Source organism: Musca vetustissima, unplaced genomic scaffold (assembly GCF_032173495.1).
Source record: "Musca vetustissima isolate MV318-11 ecotype Yass unplaced genomic scaffold, APGP_CSIRO_Mvet_v1 utg30985, whole genome shotgun sequence".
NCBI lineage: Eukaryota > Metazoa > Arthropoda > Insecta > Diptera > Muscidae > Musca > Musca vetustissima.
In genome coordinates, this window is record NW_026887800.1 from 26,458 (window position 1) to 52,914 (window position 26,457).

Genomic DNA, 26,457 nt, shown 5'->3' on the forward strand with positions numbered 1-26,457 from the left:
GTGAGGAAGGGAGTAGTGGAATGCAGAAGGAGGAGTGTAGAGTAGCTGCAGTTTCAATATTAACCTGGAGTGCGGATAGTGTCGGCGGCTATGACTATGGATATTTCCTTATGGTTATCTGTGGAAGATCTCTATCACTTCTTACACACATTAAGGCGTTATTATGCGGCAGAGTAGAGAGAAACACATAATGGAAACTCCAGCGAAGTTAATGCCGGCCGGTCGGTCAGCCGGGCTGCCATTCCGTTGCTTGAGTGTGGCAACTGAAGTCCAACCCAAGTTTGCTCACAATGATCGCCATCAACATCGTCATCATAATGCTGATGATGATTGCAATCATTATTGTGGTTTTGTTGTTCGATGCGGTGTGCGCGAATATTGTCGGTACGTGTGGCACTTTATGTCGGCATCGAATGTCTTCTGGTGGCGTTTTTATTGTTGCTGCTATTGTTGTTTTTGTTGTTGTCGTTTATGCTTTTATATGTGCAACGAATTTTGAAATTGCAGCCCCTTAGCTGACAGCATGAATGATAGCGTCAAAGGCGAAGCTAATCAAATTTGACCATCATCATCTTCGTCATAATCTTTGTTGTGCGGCATAAACGGCAATACAGAGTTATAAACATTTGTACACATGAATATGTATAGTTGTAAGGTTGAGTATACTACCATAAGACGGTTATGGAATCAGGTGCGAAGGAGGATCCTCACATAAAAACGAATCCTTGAGAATTGTTTCTATAGGAACTAAAAAAAGGAAACCAAAATATAGATAATAGATATAAAATATGGCCGGAAAAATATACCCAGTGAAAACTATAATTGCCATAAAAATAATGTCCAAAAAACATACAATCCGGTTGGCATTTTGGTTCTCAGGGTACAATATTTAGGTACGGACATACCTAAATGTATTAATATTGACCCAAATTTCAGGGAGGCGTCCACACAACGGTGCCCCCAATATTTTTGGGATTTTGGACACGTTTTTTTAATCAAATTGGCTGAATTTTGCATTTTCAATTCTCATTGTACTGAAAATTATTTGTATTAGAAAATAGTATTTTTTTAAGATTTGGATATATTACACTGTGAGACAAAGTCTAGGTCATGGTCTGTGGGTCGAAAATTCAGATTGGAAATGAAAGACTTTGGTGAGTATATGAAAGCCCCATAAGGAAAAATTCGCCATGGGTCAATGTTCGGAGATTTTAGGTAAATGGTGCACCAAACCACCAAAATTAGGCTGATTGGCACAACATTTTGCACAGCGCACTGAAGTTACTATAGCATACCGTATTTCAAGTTTTGTTGAAATCGATTCAGATTTGGATATTGCTCTCATATATAGTTTCGTAACTTCAGTGTTACTATAATATACCTTGTGTCAAGTTTTGACACAAGGTATATCCCACATATAATTTTGTCCGATTTAAAGTAAATGGTGGACCAAAGATTTAATGTTAGGCCGATTGATACACAATTTTGCACATCGTACTGAATTAGTCCCAGATAGATGTATGCAAAGTTTTGTTGAAATCGGTTCAGATATAGCTCCCATATATAGTTTCGTCCGATTTTAAGTAAATGATGCACCGAAGACCCATAGTAAGTCGATTGCTAAAAAAATTTGAGATTCTGAAATTTTGAATTAGTATTACAGTTAGAGTGCAAGATTGAGATAAGTCAGTACAAAATTTGGTACAATTTGGATTAGTGTTAACGGATAGAGATGGAAAACTTAAGATTGTACTTATGGTACAATTCGTTGTCTGTGACCGGGAATCCTAAAATTTGAAATTAAAATTAAGGATAGAGTGTAGGAAGGGACATGATACCCTACACAACTTCCAAAAACTTTCTGCGGATGTTTAATGGGCAATATTTGTGATATTTGCACCCTCATCGGTTCACTACATGCCAAAATGGTTATCTGATCATCGCCGAAAATAATAGGCGTTGTCCTTGACCATAATTGGAACATTTCAGAGCGACCAGTGACATATTTCCGCCCTCTAGTGTGGTAATGGGTTACCAAATAATATCTCAGTACGTAAGCACCTGTAAATATTAAGTGTGTTCCCACATCAGTGTACGACCATATAATTGGTATCAATTTAAAGGTCAACCACTCCTCTTGAACATACTATTAACTTCTCGGGTCTATGTCCTTCAGATGAAAATATATAGGCAATAGAATACAAAATTTGTAATTTTTCACACAAAAGTCAGGGTCTATTTGACCCGATCCCCTTCTCCATGTAATGATGTTCGCGCCATAATTGCGGCCTCTGGAGCGATCAGAAAACCCCTAAATATTAACTGATCTGTACCAAAAACAATAGGTTATTATTGGAGAATCCATCCTACATGCAAAATTTCGTAAAGATTGGTCCATAACTGTGGCCTGTATCGTGTTTACAAATTATAATGGACAGACGGACGGAAAAAACACAAAATTTGACTCAGCAATTTGGACTTTGGTATACTTAAAGGTGGGTCTAGGACCAATATTTCGCTGCGTTACAAACTTTTGGGGCTGCGCAAAGCTATAATACCCTGACAACATAGTTGTGTAGGTTATAAAAATTAAGTTTTCGGTCCACTTCATACCAAAATTATTACCTGATCATCACCGAAAATTATAGGCGTTGTCCTTGACCATAACTGGAACCTCATGGAACATTTCAAAGCGATCAGCGCTATAGTTCCGCTCTCCAGAGTGATAATGGGTTAATAAATAATATACGAATACGGAGATACCTGTAAATATTTAGGTATAACTCCCACATCCGAGCACATACAACAATATAATTGGTCTTAATTTAAAGGTCAACCACTCCTCTTCGATATAATATCAACTTCTCGGGTCAATGTCCTTCAGCAATAGAATACAAATTTTGTCATTTTTCACACAAAAGTCAGGGTCCATTTGACCCGCTAAATATTGACCGATCTTTATGAAAACAGGCATGCTTATTCTTTGGCCCAATCCCCTTCTCCATGGAAAATTTCACGATGTTGCCATTATTGCGGTGTAGAAAAACCGACAAAAATTAAGTATTTGGTCCATTTCATCCCCTAAACATTAACCGATCTTAACAAATTGTCTTCATTGGGTAGAACCCATCCTACATGCAAAATTTCGTGAAGATTGGTCCATAACTGTGGCCTGTATCTTGTTTACAAATTATAATGGACAGACGGAAACGACACACATGTTAACTCAGCTAGTAGATATGACGATCGGTATACTTAAAGGTGGGTCTAGGACCAATATTTCGCGGCGTTACAAACATTTGGGGCTGCACAAAGCTATAATACCCTGACAACATAGTTGTGTAGGGTATAATTAAGGATAGAGTGTAGGAAGGGACATGGAGGTAGTTTTAAAAATGCGTAATTATGTGTACGAAACGGTACTAAGTTTAGTACAATTTAGATTTGAGGGAAAGGAACGAGTGAACGGGTAGGGCTGGTATCCTAAATATTATGATTAAAATTACTGTTGCAGTGTGGAATTGAGGCAGTTTTAGAAACAGAGAGTCTACGAAAAGTAATAAATGGTACTAAATTTGGTACAATTTGGATTTTCGTGAACGGATATAGCTGAATCTTTAAATGCAGACTTAAGGTTATTATTGGAGTGCATGACTGAGGTAGTTTTGGGAATTCGTACTTTGGGTACGAAAAACACAAAATTTGGTACAATTTGGACTTTGGTGAACGGATAAAACTCGAATCCTGAAAGTTGCAACTTAGGTAACTGTGGGAGTGTAGGAAAAGTACAGATTTGGTACCAAATCTAATACAACATTATTGAACATATAGATGTGGAGTTCTTAAATTTGGACTTACGATTACTATTTGGAAGCAGAATTGATTTACATTTGGCAATTTGTACTTATGAGTACCAAAAGAACTAAATTTGGTACAATATGGACTTTGGTGGAATTAAGATTACTGTTAGAGTGTAGGATTGATGTAGTTTTAGAAATTCTTACTTATGGGTATAAAAAGTACTAAATGGTACTAAATTTGAAACGACTGTTAAAGTGTAGTATTGAGCTATGGAGACAACTTTGGGAACTCGAATTTATGTGTACGAATAGTAAGTAGAAAATTCACTAAATTTGGAACAATTTGGATTTGGGTAACGGAGAGAGCTGGAAACCTACAATTTGGAATGTCAGTGACAGAGAGTTAGAAAGGAGGGCCAAAGGGTTTTAGGCACTAAGTGGTACTAAATTTAGTGGTGGTGATGGTATGAAGGTTGAAAATGTGTACTTATGTGTTCGAAAAGTTATAAAGGGAACTGAATGTGGAACCTGCACGTTTCTGCTAAAATACTTAATTGGAATTCTGAAATATTTTTAATCTATGTAATGGAAATAAGAAAGATATTTCGAAAAACAGTGCTGATGTGTATGAGAAGTACTTAATAGTAATATATTTGATATTAGATGTAGGAAAAGAGGTGGAATTCAGAACTATAGTACAACAAATTATACAGTATTCACGATTTCCATAAGATTTTTTTGTATTCCCTTTCTGCATACGAAGCAAAGTGCCCGCTTGCTAGTATAATATAATTTTCTGCCGACGTATGTTATGATGCATCTGTTTGATATACTCATAGTGGTGAAGGGTTTGAGATTATATTTTTGCAGTGCAATCAAATGTTGTAGGACATTTCGTCTTTAACTCGATTTTTGGGTACTATTTTCGTCCTTAATTTATTGAACCGGATTGCAATTATACCAAGATTTCATTTTGAAGTTTTGAGAAAAAATGAAGTAATTAGCGGTTAATATGTTGGACGAATCGAAAATGTTAACAAATTCGAAATTATGAACTACCCCGACATTAATTAGATAATAGAGTTCACTGTAATATCAATTTTTTATTGATCTCATATTTGTTCACTTTAACCCAACGCTTCTTAATAATTCACTAAGTATGTGAAGCCATTGTTATTAATATGTTTAGCGTATTCCCTCCACACCATTATCGATTCATCTTTTTATGTCATAATGTTCACCAGTTGCTCTTTGATCTATTTTCATAAGCTGCAATATTCATTCCCGCACTTGAGAATAATCATTCCGTGATCATAATGACCATGTCATGGTGGTGGTAATGCAGGTGGTCCTAGCGAAGACAATTTAGAAAACCTGCACGCTTAGTAAGTAAATATTGACAATCTTATTTAATAAGACATTGGATAAAAATAAAAAAAAAATCAAATCACAAAGAAAAAGGAAAACGCACGACACGACATGCAACTCTTATTCTCTATGGAGGATGGTGCAGTGGTTTGAATGTTGTGAATTTTTTCTACAGAAAAAAATTAACAATTTTCTGAGTTTTTCTATATGAAAATATTAATCGTAGGCTCTTGAAATAGACTTGAAGTAAAAAATCATTTTAAGAAAATTCTCCCCATTGTGACCACTGTCACTGTCATCACAAAGGGAAATTCAATAATGCAGCCATACAAGAAAACGACAACTCATTCTTGAATTATGGTAGGGAAACTGGCAATAGAAATCTATGAACGACAGAGCATGTCGGCAAAACATCAACAGATAGCAAATAGCAGCAACAACAAACCTAACCAAAAACTTAATAAAGTACTCAAATACCCAGAAAAAATTAAAAAAAAACATATTGAAAAATAAACTCAAAACCAAATTGCAAACAAACAAAATGGAAAACAAAATAAAAAAATTGAAAAAGTACACAGATTATTAAATGTAAAGAACAAACAAAACAATCGCGATGATTGCCGGTCGAGGAAGGAAGGAATAGCAGGCGTAATAGAGGCAAATACACCAGCAGGCCCTAACCTAACAATCGCATCAGAACTAAAAAGCAAAAGCTGGTACTTTAGGTGCTATAGGGCTGGTTCCCAACATTGACAAGACATAAAACGCAGGGGTGTTTTTGGTATGGTGCTGATACTGCTGCCTCTAGTATAACATGGCTGTTTTGAACTCAGCCGACCAGAAAAATAGTTAATGGCAAATCACATAAAGCAAATAGTCACCAGAAAATGGTGAAGACACAGAAAAAATATAGGCAAAAATAATACTAAACAAAAAATTTAACATTTCAACACAATGATAACAACAGTGGGCAAAATATTCGCACAAATAAAATAAAATATTACACTGACAAAAAAAACATAGCCACAAAAAAAAGACTTTTTAAAAATAGTCTTTAAAAAAATCCACGCCTTGTGGTGGTCCACGAAAAAATATTCTTAAAAAAATCCACGCCTTGTGGTGGTCCACGAAAAAATATTCTTAAAAAAATCCACGCCTTGTGGTGGTCCACGAAAAAATATTCTTTAAAAAATCCACGCCTTGTGTTGGTCCATGAAAAACGCCTTGTGTTGGTCCATATTCTTTAAAAAATCCACGCCTTGTGTTGGTCCATGAAAAAATATTCTTTAACAAATCCACGTCTCTTTTGGTCCATGAAAAAATATTCTTTAACAAATCCACGCCTTAGACCTGTTGGTCCTTGAAAAAATATTCTTTAAAAAATCCACGCCTTGTGTTGGTCCATGAAAAAATATTCTTTAAAAAATCCACGCCTTGTGGTGGTCCACGAAAAAATATTCTTTAAAAAATCCACGCCTTGTGGTGGTCCACGAAAAAATATTCTTTAAAAAATCCACACATCTCTTTTTTCCTCTGTGTAATATGTATATCATACATTGTCTGTATATGTGTCGCTTTATTTTATTGTATGCAATATGACAACATCACAAATAATAAAAATATATCTACGCGGTGGCTTTCCTCGCTTTACTATGTGGCCAACATTGTAGGCATGGTTTTGAGAAAAGAGGATGTCAGGAGTTATAAAATGAAGAAAACAAAATATCTATCTATGTATCCAAATGACAGGAATAGGAATAGCTGGACAAAGTTATAGATCAAAAGAAAAGAAAATATTGTCATCAATAGATTATTATTGAGGGTTAAGCGAATCGGAAAATGAAGACGGCAAAATACATCAAAGCAACAACGGCCACCGTCAACGAACGAACGAACGAACAAACCAACCAGGCCGGCCGGCCGGCGACCGACCGACGACAACATCAATATCAACTTACAAAATAGACGTACGTTGGTCACTGGCATTAGTGACAACTTGAGACAACATCTAACGTTGCCGACCACTGAGTAGCTCAAGGAAATGTTAAATTCTCACAAAGTACCACCGCACTGCCACCATTAGCTTACCGATTTAAACGGCACAAAAACATATTGACCATATGCGGGCGGTATGGAACAAAGAGTGGAATCTATTGCGTTCGTAAGCATATTCGCTTTTTTTGCACCGGATACCGACCAGGTACTAGAATGCAAATGCAAAACTTTATAACCTCCGTTGGCAAATGCAATTTACGCTTCTTTTTTCACACCTTTGTTGCAAGGTGTTAATAGGTTCTTAACATCTATTTATTAGTTATGCGAATGCTGATGACGATGATAATTTGATTCATTCATTGTGGAAAGTGTTTGAGTTTTTTTTTTTGTAAGGGATATATGAATAATGTATTTGAAGAGGGGTTCGATGGCATTGACCGATTTAAATGTGTTGTAACCCGGTTGCAACATTGACGCTGATAATGAATATGACTTAATATCAAAATTGTATTTTCCATAGAAAGACTCTGACTCAAAAAATACCTCTGCGTGGATTTTTTAACCATATTTTTTCACAGACGGGCGTGGATTTTTTAAAAAATATTTTTTTATGGACCAACACAAGACATGTATTTTTTAAACAAGGCAACACAAGGCGTGGATTTTTTAAATAATATTTGTGTTATGGACCAACAGAAGGCATGGAGTTTTTTAAGGAATTTTTTCGTGGACCAACAGAAGGCGTGGATTTTTTAAGGACATTTTTTTCGTGGGCCAAGAGAGTGCGTGGATTTTTTAGGGACATTTTTTCGTCGACCAACAGAAGGCGTGGATTGTTTAAGGACAATCCAGACATCTGTTGGCCGACATCAGTAGCTGAGCAAATTTTTCTATAAACCAGTGAGCGGAGCAGTAGAGTCGGACGGGGCAGACCATATAATACCATACACAACTTCCACGAAAATCTAACTTTGCGTTATTTGCACCCTCTTGATACCCGACTAAAGGTCAACAAATATTAGCAATATTCAGTAGACGAGGGCTGTACTTGTCCCCATTCTTTTTACCGTAGGTTATGTTTTGATGTTGGGCTTTCAATTGTGGCCTATAGATTGAGTAAAAAAAGTTAAGTTTTCGGTCGACTTCATCCCAAAATTATTATCTGATCATCACCGAAAATTATAGGCGTTGTCCTTGACCATAACTGGAATCTCATGGAAATTTTCAAAGCGATCAGCGCTATATTTTCGCCCTCTAGTGTGGTATTGGGTTACCAAATAATGTCTGAATACGTAAGCACCTGTAAATATTTAAGTGTAACTCCCACATCTGAGTACATACAACCATATAATTGGTATCAATTTAAAGGTCAACCACTCCTCTTGAACACAGTATAAACTTCTCGGGTCTTGGTCCTTCATGGGCAAATATATACGCCATAGAATACAAATTTTGTCATTTTTCACACAGTATTGACCGATCTTTATCAAAAAAGGCCCGATCCCCTTCCCCAACGCAAAAATTCGCGTTGTTTGTGCCATAATTGTGGCCTCAGGAGCGACCAGAAAAACCGACAAAAATAAAGTTTTTGGTCCATTTCATCCCCTAAATTGTAGGGTATAAAAATAAATTATAGGTATATAAAAATATGTTGTCAATCTAATCGGGCAAATATCACGAAATATTACCCTGACTCGGAATAAACATTCGCAGAGAGTTAGAGTTCTGTGGTAGTTGTGTAGGGTATCGTATTGTCGGCCACGTCCGACTATACTGCTCTGCTCACTGGTTTTATAATAAAAACCTGTAAGGAAAGTGCAAAAGTCGGATGGGCCGACTATACGATATCATTCACCACTTTGGGTGCATGCAAGCCATATTAATATCTACAATATCCTGTAGATAGAACGGTCTTAAAATCTTTGGAGGACCATTGAGATGGAATCGGGCGAAATTAAATGTGCTATCTAGATAAATATTTGAACCAAATGAAAAACCCCGTACAGAACTCTGTGCACAATTTTGTCTCAATAGGACAAATATTGGGAGTTTGGTGTATCATTCACAAACAATCGGACGCAACTATATACGGGAGCTATATCTAAATCTGAACCGATTCCATTAAAACACATAAGCAGGGCCTGATTCAGTGCGCATAAAATCGGACGAAATTATATATGGGAGCTATATATAAATCTGAACCGATTTTCTCCAATTTCAATAGGGTTCGTCCTTGGGTGAAATAAATGAACTGTGCCAAATTTCATCCAAATTGGATCATAAATGCGACCTGTACTTTGTTTACACATTATGGACAGACAGACGGACCGATGGACATGCATAAATCGTCTTAAAAAGTGATTCTATGCGTATTCTCAACAGGAACCATGGGTCTACCTCGTTTCCTTTTGACTGTTACAAACATATGCACAAAGACATATTACCCTGTACCACAGTGTGATGTAGGGTATAAAATCAGGTAGCAAAAATGATTCTAATTGGATGAAAGTAGGTATAGCTCATTTATTAGACCCAAGTACAAACCCTATAGAAATTCATCGAAGTCACGCCGGTTGAGATTTAGATATATATATATATATATATATATATCATATTATTTAAGTTTGTCCTGTTTCATGTCTGTGGATCTCCCAACATGCTACGCCTGTCCGATCGACAGAATATTGTACGTATACAATGACAAACATAAGCGATGATTTTTTAAGCTTGCTTTAAATCGACTACAATACGAATCTTAGGATCATATCTGATATATACCCTAAATGGTGTAGGTTATCATATAGTCGGTCCCGTACAACGTTAGTCCATTCCTTACTCATTTGCTTAGAGATAAACTCAGACCTCAGTTACGGAGGTACATATTTTTTAATGGAGAAAATAGGATATCAAAATCGAACAAATTTTCTTCAATACAAATAAATAATCTGCCTTCAACTTCTTCTTCAAAAACTACGTCTTTTTCTTTGTTTTTGTTTCAAAAAAAAAAATCCCACTTTCATTCAATTGCATATCCACTTCAAATGAATTGATATTGAAATGTTATACTTCAAATGTTTGTCTTAATTGGAAGACTACAAGATTATCCTTTTTTCCAAAACAATTAACACGCCATTTTCTCAATTTCCAACTTAAAATAGAAAATTACCCCTCTTGTTAAGTACGAAACTACTTAACTGCAGCAATGAAAGATGAGATCATAATCTTTCAATTGTTTTCACATGTTGTTTGCTTTGCCCTTATTTGTTGATATGCATTTCAAATCTAAGGATTTTACTTTCATTACAAAAGTAAAATAAACACACACACGTACACACACAATACAATTCAGATGCACTTCAAAGATTGTGTAATAGAAAATAACAATGCTCATATCAGCATCATCGTCAGGTTACTTCTTAAGGACAATGGATATAACTGCCAGAGAGTGTGTGTGTGCGGGTACTTGGCATGACATATTAATCAATGGCTTTTGTTTTAATAACTTACATGTGTTCTGATCGATGAGACATCTACTGATTACACATAACAGGAGTTTGTTTTACATTCTTTTAAATTGTTCACCAAAATTATAGTTCTACGAGGGCTACTACACATATATTGATTTTTCACATTGATTTTTGTTGTATACGTACGATATTTAGTTGTATATGTACGATATTAAAATTACGCTCGCATACTATAAACTCGAAAGCAGTTCATGATTGTAAGACCACTTTGAATGATATACGACAGCATAGCCCAACTATGCTGGGTTCCAGGACATAACGACTTTGAAGGGAATGAGATAGCCGACGAGCTTGCTCGAGGGGGGTCACAGTCGTCCAGTCTTCTGATTGAGAGATCGGTGAAACCCCCCACAGATAGCTAAATCTGAACCGATTTTCAGGAAACTTAAGACACATAATTCTAGACATAATTCAATACGCTTTGCCAAATTTCGTGCAAATCGAGAGATATATAGGGACTTTATTGCATAAATTATATGAAATCGGGCGAAAATATATATGGGAGCTATATCTAAATCTGAACCGATTTTTCCCAATTTCAATAGGGTTCATCCTTGGGCCAAATAAGTGACCTATGTCAAATTTCATCCAAATCGGATCATAAATGCGACCTGTACTTTGTTCACAAAAATACATGGACGGACCGACAGTCAAAAGGAACCATGTGTCTATCTCGTTTCCTTTTACCTGTTACAAACATATGCACAAAGGCATAATACCCTGTACCACAGTGTTGTGAAGGGTATAAATAGATCAGAAATCAAATCATATATTTTAGCAAATACGTACAGGTTCCTCATTTACATTTTAAAAACTACCCTTATACCATCACCACCACTAAATTTAGTACCAGTTAGTAACAAAACCCGTTTTGGTACTTCTTTCTAACTTTTCGTCAGTTACCCACATTCTAAATTTTAGGTTTCCAGCTCTGTCCGTTACCCATATCCAAATTCAATGCATTTTCTATTCTATTTATTATTCGTACACATAAACTCGAGTCTCCAAAGTTTCTTCCATAGCTCAATACTACACTTCAACAGTAATCTAAATTCCAAATCTCAGGATTCCACCAAATCCAAATTGTTCCAAAGTTAGTACTTTTCATACTCAAAACTAAAACTACATCAGTCCTACACTCTAACAGTAATCATAATTCCACCAAAGTCCAAATTGTATCAAACTTAGTACTTTTCGTACAAATTTCCAAATATACCTCAATCCTGCTTTCAAATAATAATCATAAGTCCAAATATAAGAATTCCAGTCTGTCTGTTCATTAAAACCTAAATTATACCAGATTAAGTACCAGTATGTGTTTTTCGTGCCCATATTCCAAACCTATCTCAATATTCCAAACCCGCTTTCAAATAGTAATCGTAAGTCCAAATGTAAGAATTCCAGCTCTGTCTGTTCACTAAATTGTACCAGATTTGGTACAATTCATACATTTCCTACACTCCCACAGTAACATAAGTTGCAACTTTCAGAATTCGAGTTCTACCCGTCCAACAAAGTTCAAATTGTACTTAATTTTGTGCTGTTCGTACCCATAAGTACGAATTTCCAAAACTACCTCAGTCATGCACTCCAATAATAACCTTAAGTCCACATTTAAAGATTCCAGTTCTATCCATTCACCAACATCCAAATCCAATTCCACACTGCAACTGTAATTTCAATCATAAATTGATGCGTTCACATAGATCCCAATTATACCATATTTAATACTTTTCGTACTTATGAGTTCGAATTTCCAACACTGTCTCAATACTGTGCTATAACAGTAATTTTATTTTCAAATGTTTCAAATTTCCATACATCAACACCACTTACCAAACTGTATTCCATATAAAATTTCAAGTTATATATTTTCAATATATATACAACCAGTGAGCGGAGCAGTATAGTCGCACGGGGTCGACCATACGATACCCTACACAACTACTAGGGAACTCAAACTTTCTACCGATGTTTATTCTGAGCCTGGGCAATATTTCGTAATAGTTGCACCCTCTTGCCCGATTAGAGGTTAACAGCATCTCTTTCTTACACTGACATATTTTCCGAATATTACTAACTAGCAAAGTGCCCGCTACTTCGTATGCGGAAAGGAATTATATATTTTATCAAATACGTACAGACTCCACATATATCCAAATTATACAGTATTTAGTAACATTTAGTACTTTTCGTACTTATGAGTTTGAATTTCCAACAATGTCTCAATCCTGTATTCTAACAGTAATTTTATTTTCAAATATGCGTTTTCCATCTCTATCCTTTCACTCAAGTCTAAATTGTACTAAGCTTAGTACCATTTAGTACACATAATTACGTATTTTCAAAACTACATCCATGTCTCAATCCTACACTTTAACCTTAACTTTAATTCAAAATTTCACACAAAACGAATTGTACCATATATAGTACCATTTATACATAAGTACGAAATTCCAATACTACATTAATCCTGTAATTTTCGTTCCAAATTTAAATTTTTTTCTATCCGTTCACGCTAATATAAATTGTACCAAATTTAGTACCACTTAGTACACATAATATGGAATTTTCAAAGCTACCGACACATCTCAATCCTACACTCCAGCTGTAAAATTTATTCAAAATTTCAGGATCTCAAACCCTATCCCTTCACTCAAAAACAATTTGTAAACTATTTGGTACCATTTAGTACTTTTTGTTTCTATAATTAACAATTTCCTAAACTACCTCAATCATACACTCCAACAGTAATTTTAATTCTGAAATTCTTAGTCCGGCTCTACCCGTTCACACTTAATCAAGTTGTACCAAATATAGTACCATTTAGTACACATAAGTACTATTCTTCCATATCTTAATTCTGTATTTCAACAGCAACCATTATTCCAAATTTTAGGGTTCCAGCTCTCTGCGTTCACCCAAATCCAAATTGTACCAAATCTAGTGCCGTTTAGTACTTTTCGTACACATAAATACGTCCCTACGTAGATGTCCCTATACCTCAATCTTAAACAGCAACCTTAATTCCAAATTTCAGATTTTCAGCTCTATCTGTTCTCCCAAAATCCAAATTGTACTAAATTTAGTACTTTTCGTATCAATAAGCACAAATTTCCTAAACTACCTCAATCCTGCACTCCAACAGTCATTTTAATTGCCAATTTCAAGGCTCCTGTTCTATATGCTCACCTAAATCCAACTTGCACCAAATTTAGTACAATATCGTTCTCAATGTAAAAATTCGCGATGTTTGGGCATAATTGAGGCCTCTGTAGCGACCAGAAATCAGAAAAAATAAAGTTTTTGGTCCATTTCATACCCTAAATATTAACTGATCTTTAATTGGCCAGAACCCATCCTACATGCAAAGATGAAGATTGGTCCTGTGGCCTGTATCGTGTTTACAAATTATAATGGATAGACGGACGGACAAACATGTCTAGATCGACTCAGCTAGTCGAGATATGACGATCGGTATACTTAAAGGTGGGTCTAGCACCAATATTTCGCGGAGTTACAAACTCTTAGGGCTGCACAAAGCTATAATACCCTGACAACATAGTTGTGTAGGGTATAATTAGAACTAAATTTAGTAAGGTTTGGTACTTCTAGTACACTTATAGGTCGGATTTCCAAAAACCCTTTTGTATACCTTTTCAACTTTCTATCATTGACAAACATTCCAAATTTCCAAAATTCTTGCTCATCCCGTTTACTTAATACAGAGGGTACCATTTTTGGTACATTTTAGTACTTTTCGCACCCTTCTAGTTCGAATTTCCTAAAACCCAGCCTTATCTCACGCCTACGCAGCAACAAAAACACACACTCAAAATTTCAAGATTCAGCCGTTTCGTCACTTTCTTAACACTAAGCTATTACAGCGAGTCCAAACAAAAAACTGAATCGATTTCAACGAATTCAACCTGCAGAATTTCAATACACTGTGCTAAATTTTGTCCCAATCTGACAAACATTGGCAGTTTAGTGTTCCAGTTACATAAAATCGGACAAATATTGGGATTGTGGTGCACCATTTACAAATATATATAGAAGACAACGGGTAGGCTGAACCAATGCAACCTATACTTTGTTTACAATTTAAAATGAACAGACGGGCGGACATGCATAAATCGACACAGAAAAGAATTCTATGCATATTTTCAAAAGGAAACATGGGTCTATCACGTTTCCTTTTGCTTGTTACGAACAGATACACAAAGAAATAATACCCTGTATCACATTGTGGTGAAGCGTATAATCTGACCTCAGCAGGTGAGATATTTTTTTTTATAGGCCGGAAACCAAATTGCAAAGCGAAAAATGCGACTAAAACCTTCAAAGTGCTGACAATTTATATATGCATATACAGTCGTCATGAAACATTTACACCAAATTACAGTCTGCAATAGTCGCAAACTAAGAAATTGTTCTACCAACAAAGAAATCATTCCGCTATAACTCAAAAATTTGACCTATGGCGAACTTGTCCTTCTGCATTTTTTATATACTCGCCAAGGACATTCATCCCCATACGGAATTTTCCATCCCCTCAAAATGTTGGTCTTATAAATTTTATAAATCAAATTATATGACAATCCCGAGCATAGTACGACGCTATTTATAGAAAAGTTTAAGAGTCTTAGATATTGTCGGAAGTGTCGTGCGGAGTTTGTCCAGCACAAAAAAAAACAAGTGAAAAAGCAGTAAGTTCGGCCGGGTCGAACTTTGGATACCCTCCACCATAGATATATTGACAGGTACTAGAAATGAAAATATGTATAGGGAACATACCAAAAAGTGGACCTATATCGACATTTCTAAAACGGATTATGTAAACCATAATATAAATTTCAGAAATTTTTAAGGGATAATTATACCCCCAGCCTTATGGCTAATGAGGGTGTATACACTTTAACACTGTGAATATGTGCCTCATCGAAATATTGGTTCTAGACCCCATGTTTCTTTCGACCAAATCCGTTTTAGAAAATTTAGATTTCATCCGAACTTTGCCCATCTTACTCCACTCCTTCTGGAACCTCCAATCAGGGGCTAGGTCTAAATGCTGCTATAGTTCATTATCGAACCTTACGTTCTAATTTTTTATCCCTCTAGGTGAAATGATTACAAAAGAGTCTTAGAACCAAACCCAAAACGCGGAACAAATTCGGTTGAAAAGCGCGCTCAAGAACCCCAATATACCGAAAATTGCGGGTACCTGATATGGGGGCTAACCGAAAAATGGACCTATATTCATAACATTTTGTGGAGAGATTTGGAACTTATTAAGAACCCAATGTACCAAATTTCCGCGTATTCGGTTGGAAAATGCGCTCAAAAACCCCAAAATACCGAAAATTGGGGAGGGGGGTACCCTTAAACGGGTATATCCGAAAAAATATACCTATATTTATAATTTTTTGTGGAAAGATTTGGTACCTATTAAGAACTCAAAATACTAAATTACAGCCAATTCGGTGGAAAAATACGATCAAAACCCCCAAAATACTGAAAATTAGGAGGTACCGTTATATGGGGGCTACCAGAAAAAGTGGACCTATATTTACAATTTTTTTGTGGGGATATTTAGTACCCAATAAGAACTAAATGTACCAAATTTCAGCGTATTCGTTTGAAAAACGCGCTCAAGAACCCAAAAATACCGAAAATTGGGGGGTACTGTTATATGGGAGCTATGCCTAAACGTGGACCGATATATCCCATCTTCGAACTTGACCTGCCTGTAGACAAAAGACAATAAATTCCTTCATAAGATAGCGTTATTACGACAGGCGGACGGACAGGGCTAGATCGTTTTAGAATTTTACCCTGATCAAGAATATATATACTTTATAGGGTCCGAAATGCATATTTCGATGAGTTACAAACGGAATGACAAAATTAATATACTCTCCATACTATGGTGGAGAGTATAAAAAACAGTAAGGAAAGTAGTAAAATCGGACTGGGCCGACTATATGATACCCTTCACCACTATATGTATATTGTACATATGTATCAATTCTGTACTCTATGCCAAATTTTGTACAAATCGAAAGGTATATAGGGGCTTTGGTGCCCCATTTACCATAAATCGAACGAAAATATATATGAGAGCTATATCTAAATCTGATCCGATTTTCTTGAATTTCAATAGGGTTCGTCCTTGGGACAAATAAGTGACTTATGCCAAATTTCATCCAAATCGGTTCATAAATGCGACCTGTACCCTGTTTACAATTTTACATCTACAGGCAGACGGACTGACGGTTCAGAAAGTGATTCTATGCATATTCTCAAAAGGAACCATGTGTCAATCTCTTTTCCTTTTGCCTGCTACAAACATATGCACAAAGACATAATACTCTGTACCACAGTGTGGTGAAGGGTATAAAAATTCTTGTCAGGGTTTGATCTCGTGACATTCTTTGGGAAGCTTGTGTGCTTACAATGACCACACAAATATAATTCATTCTAATTTGAATTTATTTTCTTATAAAAAAATCTTCCCCAGTATCCACCCTAATAACCACCTATCATCAACTAAATAAATAGAATCATGAACATGAAACTCTTATGCATTTTCCGATAAAGGAGCTGACAATTTCACTTACCACACGAATGATGGAAAATGAAGATGTGTGTGTGTGTTTATTTGTCGAATAAGAAGAATAGAGTCGTCATCGTTTATGCAACCGCAAAAAAGGGAGACTACAAAGTATTTGTTCGTTTGTTTTTTTCTGGTTGTCGTTCCTTCCATATTGTTTGTCGTTCGAATTACAAGAGTGAGCCAATGGTACACACGTCGGGCGGGAAACATATGTTACCATTCCTTTTATCTGTTCGCCTCAAAAACGTATGTGTGTCTGTCGGCACATACATACATATATGATGAGTGCTGGATATGGAAATCTCGGACATCTGGTGCAAAGTGCTGCTGCAACATAGAGACATCAATTGCAACCACTTATATTTGATCTATACGTTCAGCCTTCCGTCCTCCGTCCGATGTGTCGGACGTTCGGTTTTCGTTGTTTGTTGTGTACGCTTGTCTAGTCGTCGTCTTTCGTCTTCAATTCTGCATCTTAATATGAGTAGGTTTGCACAGTGTTATGTCTGTCTGCCAGTCCATTCCATATGAAGGGTTGATCGGTCGACACAACCACTTTAGAATGTAATTTATTCCCGGAGTTGTCGGCGGAGATGACTGGGTGCCAACTTCGTTTTTTTTTTATTTTCAATTGCATGCATTCTATGGTTTCAGTTCACATTTCATTTGTTGTCATCATCCACTGGAATGGAGAGAGATGATAGTATTTTGCTTTGGTCGATTGAAATAAGTCTGTGAAATGCACTTGAGTTCTGAGTACCATAAAATTGGCATTGTAAGACATGTACTAAAAATGTACTTGTATGATCATTTATGCGTAATGTACTTGTAGAATTAATATACATTTCATAAATTTTATATTTATCTATTTAGATTAGTTATTTCCTATTACCATATGCAACAAATTCGAGCTCATGCTCTGGGAGGTGAAAAAATCCTTATTGGAATGAAAACCCTTGGCAAGTATTATAGAACCCATGGATTTTTTTAAGAATATTTTTTCTAGGATCAATATAGGTGCGGCAGTTTCTAAAGAATATTTTTCAAGGATCAAAATAGGCGTGGATTTTTTAAAGAATATTTTTGAAGTACCAAGATAGGCATGGATTTTTTAAAGAGCATTTTTAAATACCAATATAGGCGAGGATTTTTAAAGAATATTTTTGAAGTACCAAGATAGGCATGGATTTTTTAAAGAGCATTTTTAAATACCAATATAGGCGAGGATTTTTAAAGAATAGATGTTAGTACCAAGATAGGTGTAGATTTTCTTAAATAATATTTTTTTGGTACCAAGAGGCGTAGAATTGTTTAAATATTTTTTTTAGGTACCAAGATAGTCCTGAATTTTTTAAGTACCAAAGAATGTTTTCTCAAGGACCAGTTGAAGCTTTGAGTGTTTCAAGGACCAATTGGCGTGTGGATTTTCGAAGAATATCTTTTCAAGGGTCAAGTGAAGTTTAGAGTTTTAGAGAATATTTTTTCAAGGGCCAATTGGCGTGTGGATTTTCGAAGAATATTTTTTCAAATGCCAATTGAAGCGAAGAGTTTTTAAGAATATTTTAGATTTTTCAAGGTCCAATTAAAGGGTGCAGTTACATAAAATTTATTAATTTATATGTGCCTAATCGAAATATTGATGCCTATGGACCAAACATCAAAACTTAATGTGTTTACCACCTGGTATCTCCGCGATAAAGTGTAAGACTTTGCAAATCCAAAATCAACCGAATAAACTGTTGGAGTTGATGCTAACTTTGCATATAATTTGTATACCCTTCACCACACTGTGGCACAGGGTATTATGCCTTTGTGCATATGTTTGTAACAGGCAAAAGGAAACGACATAGACACATGGCTCCTTTTGAGAATATGCATAGAATCACTTTCTATGTCGATTTATGCATGTTCGTCCTTCTGTCTGTCCATGTTAAATTGTGAACAAAGTACAGGTCGCATTTATTATTCGAATTGGATGAAATTTGGCACAGCTCATTCATTTGGCCCAAGGACGAACCCTATTGAAATTTCGAAAAATCGGTTCACATTTAGATATAGCTCCCATATATATTTTCATCCGATTTAAGGTAAATGGTGTACCAAAGTCCCTAAATATCTTTCGATTTGCACGAAATTTGGTACAGCGTACTAAATTAAGCCTAGAATGATGTGTGCTAAGTTTCGTGAAAATCGGTTCATATTTAGACATAGCTCCCATTTATATTTTCGCCCGATTTAAGTTAAATGGCGCAACAAAGTCCCTAAATATCTTTAGATTTGCACGAAATTTGGTATAGCTTACAGAAATAAGCCTAGAATAATTTGTGATAAGTTTCCTGAAATTCGGTTCAGATTTAGATATAGCTCCCATATATAGCTCCCCATCAAAAATTATTAATATTCGCCCATTTTTTGGGGTAGTCCCCATATAACCCCCTTTTTTATACCCTTCACCACACTGTGGTACAGGATATTATGTCTTTGTGCATATTTTTGTAACAGGCAAAAGGAAACGAGATGGACACATGGTTCCTTTTGAGAATATGCATAGAATCACTTTCTATGTCGATTTATGCATGTCCGTCTCTCTGTCTGTCCATGTTAAATTGTGAACAAAGTACAGGTCGCATTTATTATTCGAATTGGATGAAATTTGGCACAGCTCATTCATTTGGCCCAAGGACGAACACCATTGAAATTGGGAAAAATCGGTTCAGATTTAGATGTAGCTCCCATATATATTTTCGTCCGATTTAAGGTAAATGGTGTACCAAAGTCCCTAAATATCTTTCGATTTGCACGAAATTTGGCACAGCGTACTGAATTGAGCCTAGAATAATGTCTGCTAAGTTTCGTGAAAATCGGTTCAGATTTAGATATAGCTCCCATATATATTTTCTTCCGATTTAAGGTAAATGGTGCACTCAAGACCCTATATATCTTTCGATTTCCACGAAATTTGGCACAACGTTCTAAATTGGGTTTGGAGTCATGTCTGCCAAGTTTCGTGGAAATCGCTTCAGATTTGGATATGGCTCACATACATATTCTCGTCCGATTTTGTGTAAAAGGTGTACCAAAGCCTCTACATTTCTTTCGATTTGCACGAAATTTGTATAGCGTACTGAATTAAGTCTAGAATGATGTGTGTTAAATTTCGTGAAAATTGATTAAGATTTAGATATAGCTCCCATATATATTTTCTTCCGATTTACGGTAAATGGTGTGCCAAAGTCCCTATATACCGCTCTATTTGCACATAGCGTTCTGACATAAGTCTAGACTAATGTGTGTTAATTTTCCTGAAAATGCAAATTTAGATATATCTGCCACATATACATTTTCGTCCGATTTTAGGTAAATGGTGCACCAAACTCCTCCGATTGACACGAGATTTTGCTCAACGTATTCAATTGAGACTAGACTGAGTGCGCTTCTTTTGTAATGGGTGCAGATGCAGATATAGCTTCCATATATATTTCGAACGGGTGTCTGATTGATATTATCGAATAGTGTGTATCAAGTGTGCTATAAATCGATTTACCCAAATTTGTCCCATTGAAATTTAGCATAGGTTGCAGAAAAGCATGTATATGGATTGATGTTAGTCGGTTCATTTATTGATAAAGATAAAATCAAAAAATGAGAATACCCATGTGTAGAATATACCCAAAGTGGTGAAGGGCATCATATAGTCGGCCCAGCCCGACTTTACTACTTTACTTACTGGTTTACAAATGGTACCTTTCACATAAAACTTCAAAACATATTTTTGGAAATCAATGCATCTGATGTATGAAACTGCCATTAAAATATCCAAAGCTCCATCTGTCGAAGAAATATATATATTCACTTCCAATGCGGTTGGTAACATAAACCATAGGAGAAGATAAATATTATTTGCATAGAATAATAGATGGCGCTATGTTAATATATTGTTATCGATATTATGTACTCAATATATGAAAAACTCCGATAATACTTGAACAATTTTCCATCAAAATGAAAAAAAATATTCTTTAAACAACCACGCCTATTTTAGGGTCTCAAAATATTTTTTTTTTAAAATGCACGCCTATTTTATGGCTTGAAAAACTTTACTTAAAAAAATTAACGCCTTTTTATACCCTTCACTACACTGTGGTACAGGGTATTATGTCTTTGTGCATAAGTTTGTAACAGGCAAAAGTAAACCAGATAGACGCATGGTTTCTTTTGAAAATATGCATAGAATCACTTTTTTAATCGATTTATGCATGTACGCCCGTCCATCTGTATGTCCATGTTAAATTGTTAACAATGTACAGGTCGCATTTATGATGGATGAACTTCGGCACAGCTTATTTATTTGGCCAAGGGCGAACCCTTTTGAAATTGGGGAAAATCGCTTCAGATTTAGATATAGCTCCCATACATATTTTTATCCGATTTTACGTAAATGTTGAACCAAAGTCCCTATATATCTTTCGAATTGCACGAAATTTGGCTTAGCGTACTGAATTAAGTCTAAAATGATGTGTGCTAAGTTTGGTGAAAATCGGTTCAGATTTAGATATAGCTCCCATTTATATTTTCGTCTTATTAAATGTAAATGGTGTACTACAGTCCCTGAATATATTTCGATTTACACGAAATTTGGCACAACGTACTAAATTTCGCCTAGAGTGATGTCTGCCAATTTTGAAAATCAGTCTTGATTTAGATAGAGCTCCCATATATATTTTCGTCCGATGTTATGTAAATGAATGAAAAAGAAAAAAACAAAAGAAGAAAGAACAAAAAAAAAAAAAAAAAACGTGAGCGTGAGCAAATCGAGATGTACAGGAGTCAGAATGAAGTCCGGAAATTTTACCAACGAGTAAAACACCAAACCGAAGGCTTTGGTGCAGGCACATCCTCCTGTAGAGATGAACAAGGATACCTGGTGACATATACAGACAGCGTGTTGAGGATCTGGAAGGAGCATTTCGAAAAGCTTCTAGTATCAAATAGTGGCGATGAAGAAGATACCCCAGAACCAATAAGAGATGATGGTATAGAGTGTATACCACCTAGCTAAGATGAGGTCATAAAAGCAATTAATCGGCTCAAAAACAACAAAGCAGCAGGAGCCGATGGGTTACCAGCCGAACTATTCAAGACTTGTGACCAGATGCTGGTCAGGAGCATGCACCAGCTGATTACCACAATTTGGCTGGATGAATGCATGCCCAATGATTGGAACCTCAGCATCCTGTGTCCCGTGCACAAAAAAGGAGACAAGACGATATGTGCCAGCTATAGAGGAATAAGTCTCCTTCCCATCGCATATATAGTGCTATCCAGTGGCTGTGTGAACGATTGAAGCCAATGGTCAATGACATCATCGGACCATACCAATGCGGCTTCAGACCTGGCAAATCCACCATTGACCAGATTTTCACTCTGCGCCAAATCCTGGAAAAGACCCACGAAAAACACATCGACACATACCACCTATTTGTCGACTATAAAGCCGCATTCGTCAGCGCTATCCGTTCAGAGGTGTTTAAAGCCATGTCTGCGTTTGGCATTACTGCAAAATTAATACGGCTATGCAGGATAACTTTAAGTGGCACAAGGTCAGCAGTTGAAGTAGGAAAGGACCTATCGGAGTCCTTCAATACCGAACGAGGATTCAGACAAGGTGACAGTTTGTCGTGTGATCTTTTTAACATCCTACTGGAAAAGGTCATACGAGACGCAAAGGTGAACAGAAATGGCACTCTGTACACCAAACAACACATGTTACTCGTCTACGCCGATGAAATCGATATATATAACAGCCACCTTTGAACAAATTAAAAAGGAGTCTGCCAAAGTGGGTCTGGCAGTAAACGGCAAGAAGACCAAGCTGATGGTATCAACGCGCAAGACGTCCAGTAGACTCGGACCAACTGTGGAACTTGAGAACTACAGCTTCGAGGTAGTTAAAGACTTTATATACCTTGGTACCGCCATAAATAAAACGAATGACATCAGTTTTGAATTTCGGAGGAGGATTGTGATCGTCAACAGATGCTACTATGGTCTAAGTAAGCAGTTTAAAAACAAGGCCACCCCCCGCCAGATCAAACTCACACTTTACAAGACGCTGATACTACCCGTGCTATTATATAAATCAGATGCATGGGTACTTGCGCAAGCAGATGAGGCAGCTCTTGGGGTGTTTGAGAGAAAAATTCTCCGAAAGATCTACAGGCCGATCTGCGTCGACGGTGAATATCGGCGTCGAATGAACCACGAGCTTTACAAATTATACGCGGACATCGACATAGTCAGTCGTATTGAGCTGCAGCGACTACGGTGGCTAGGCTGTGCGGATGAATGTAAATGCCCCAGCTCAAAAGGCATATAAAAATGAGCCTACTGATGGTTCCCGTAGAAGGGGAATGCCACGAATTAAATGGAAAGACCAAGTAGAAAACAACATCTTGGAACGTGGTTTTCCAAATAGGTGGACTTGCGCACAAGACTGACGCGCTTGGAAATCTTTAAGCTCGGCTTAAAGATGTAACAAGCCAGCTAAGTAAGTTATGTAAATGGTGCCCCAAAGTCCCCATATATATTTTGATTTGCACGAAATTTGGCATGGCGTACTGAATTGAGGCTAGATATAGCTCCCATATATATTTTCGTTCGATTTAATGTAAATGGTGCACTAAAGTCCATATATATCTGTCGATTTGCACGAAATTGTGTGCTGAGTTTCGTGAAAATCGGTTCAGATCTAGATATATATATTGTCGTCCGATTTAATGTAAATAATGTACCAAAGTTCTTATATTACATAGCGTACTGAATTTAGTCTAGAATGATGTGTGTTAAGTTTCGTGAAAATCGGTAGTACAAAATGAAAAAATTCGCTGTTGCCAACATAAATTTACTGTGAAAACCAGTAAGGAAAGTAGTAAAGTCGGACGGGGCCGACTATATGATACCCTTCACCACTATGGGTATATTAAACAGGACTATTAACATGTAATTGGATGAAAAAAAGTAATATTTATCTAAATGTGAATCTACCTAGATCTATCCATAAAGTATGTTAATCGACTTCAAACAAATATAAATAAGTCCGTTGGGCTATGTCTGTACTTCTAGAAAACGCAACTACGTAATTGTATGCTCAATTTTGTGCGTTGTGCACAATTTGATGTCAATCTGACTAACATGAGGAGTCTGATGCCCAATTTACTTGAAATCGGTCGAAAATATATATGGAAGCTCTATCCAAATATTAAGCGATTTCAAACAAACTTGTCACAGGTTAGGTTATACTAATTTCAGAACGTTTTGTTTCTATTGGTTCCTTAGTACGTCAATTACTTAAAATCAATCTATAATAAAAGGGAGCTATATCTAAATCTGGACCGATTTTCACGAAACTTGGCAGACATCATTCTAGGCTCAATTCAGTACGTTATGACAAATTTCGTGCAAATCGAAAGTTATGTAGGGACTTTGGGGCACCATTTACATGAAATCGTACGAAACTATATGTGGGAGCTATATCTAAATCTGGGCCGATTTTCTCGAAACTTGGCAGACATCACTCTAGGCTTAATTCAGTACGTTATGCCAAATTTCGTGCAAATCAAAAGATATATAGGGACTTTGGGGCACCATTTACATGAAATCGTACGAAACTATATATGGGAGCTATATCTAAATCTGGACCGATTTTCTCGAAACTTGGTAGACATCATTCCAGGCTCAATTCAGTACGTTATGCCAAATTTCGTGCAAATCGAAAGTTATATAGGGACTTTGAGGCACCATTTACATGAAATCGGACGAAACTATATATGGGAGCTATATCTAAATTTGGACCGATTTTCTCCAAACTTGGCAGACATCACTCTAGGCTTAATTCAGTACGTTATGCCAAATTTCGTGCAAATCGAAAGTTATATAGGGACTTTGAGGCACCATTTACATGAAATCGGACGAAACTATATATGGGAGCTATATCTAAATCTGGACCGATTTTCTCCAAACTTGGCAGACATCACTCTAGGCTTGATTCAGTACGTTATGCCAAATTTCGTGCAAATCAAAAGATATATACGGACTTTGGGGCACCATTTACATGAAATCGTACGAAACTATATATGGGAGCTAAATCTAAATCTGGACCGATTTTCTCCAAACTTGTTAGACATCATTCTAAGCTCAATTCAGTACGTTATGCCAAATTTCGCGCAAATCGAAAGATATATAGGGACTTTGGGGCACCTTTTACATGAAATCGGACGAAACTATATATGGGAGCTATATCTAAATCTGGACCGATTTTCTCCAAACTTGGCAGACATCACTCTAGGCTTAATTCAGTACGTTATACCAAATTTCGTGCAAATCAAAAGATATATAGGAACTTTGGGGCACCATATACATGAAATCGGACGAAACTATATATGGGAGCTATATCTAAATCTGGACCGATTTTCACGAAACTTGGCAGACATCATTCTAGACCTAAATGATTAAGCTGTACCAAATTTCGTGCAAATCGAAAGATATATAGGGGCCGTTTACATTAAATCGGTTAAATATATATATGGGAGCTATATCTAAATCTCAACCGATTTTTCCCAATTTCAATAGGGTTCGTGCTTGGGCCGAATAAGTGACCTATGCCAAATTTCATTCAATTCGGATCATAAATGCGACCTGTACTTTGTTTACAATTTAACATGGACAGACAGACAGACAGACAGACAGACGGACAGACGGACGGACGGACGGACATGCATAAATCGACTTAGAAAGTGATTCTATGCATATTCTCAAAAGGAACCATGTGTCTATCTCGTTTCCTTTTGCCTGTTACAAACATATGCACAAAGACATAATACCCTGTACCACAGTGTGGTGAAGGGTATAAAAATTCATTTTGGGGGGGTGGGGGTGGTTGCCGTTTCCCTCGGGCCGCCCCCCTGCGTACGTCCATGGCTTCCATATATATTTTCGTCCGATTTTAAGAAAATGGTGCATTAAAATCCTCATGTTTGTCAGATTGACATGACATTGACGTAGTTGCGTTGCATTCTTTACTGGTTTTATACTAAAATATTTATCTGATTTGTTCCGCGCTTTGAGTTGGGTTCTAAGACATTGTTGTAATCAT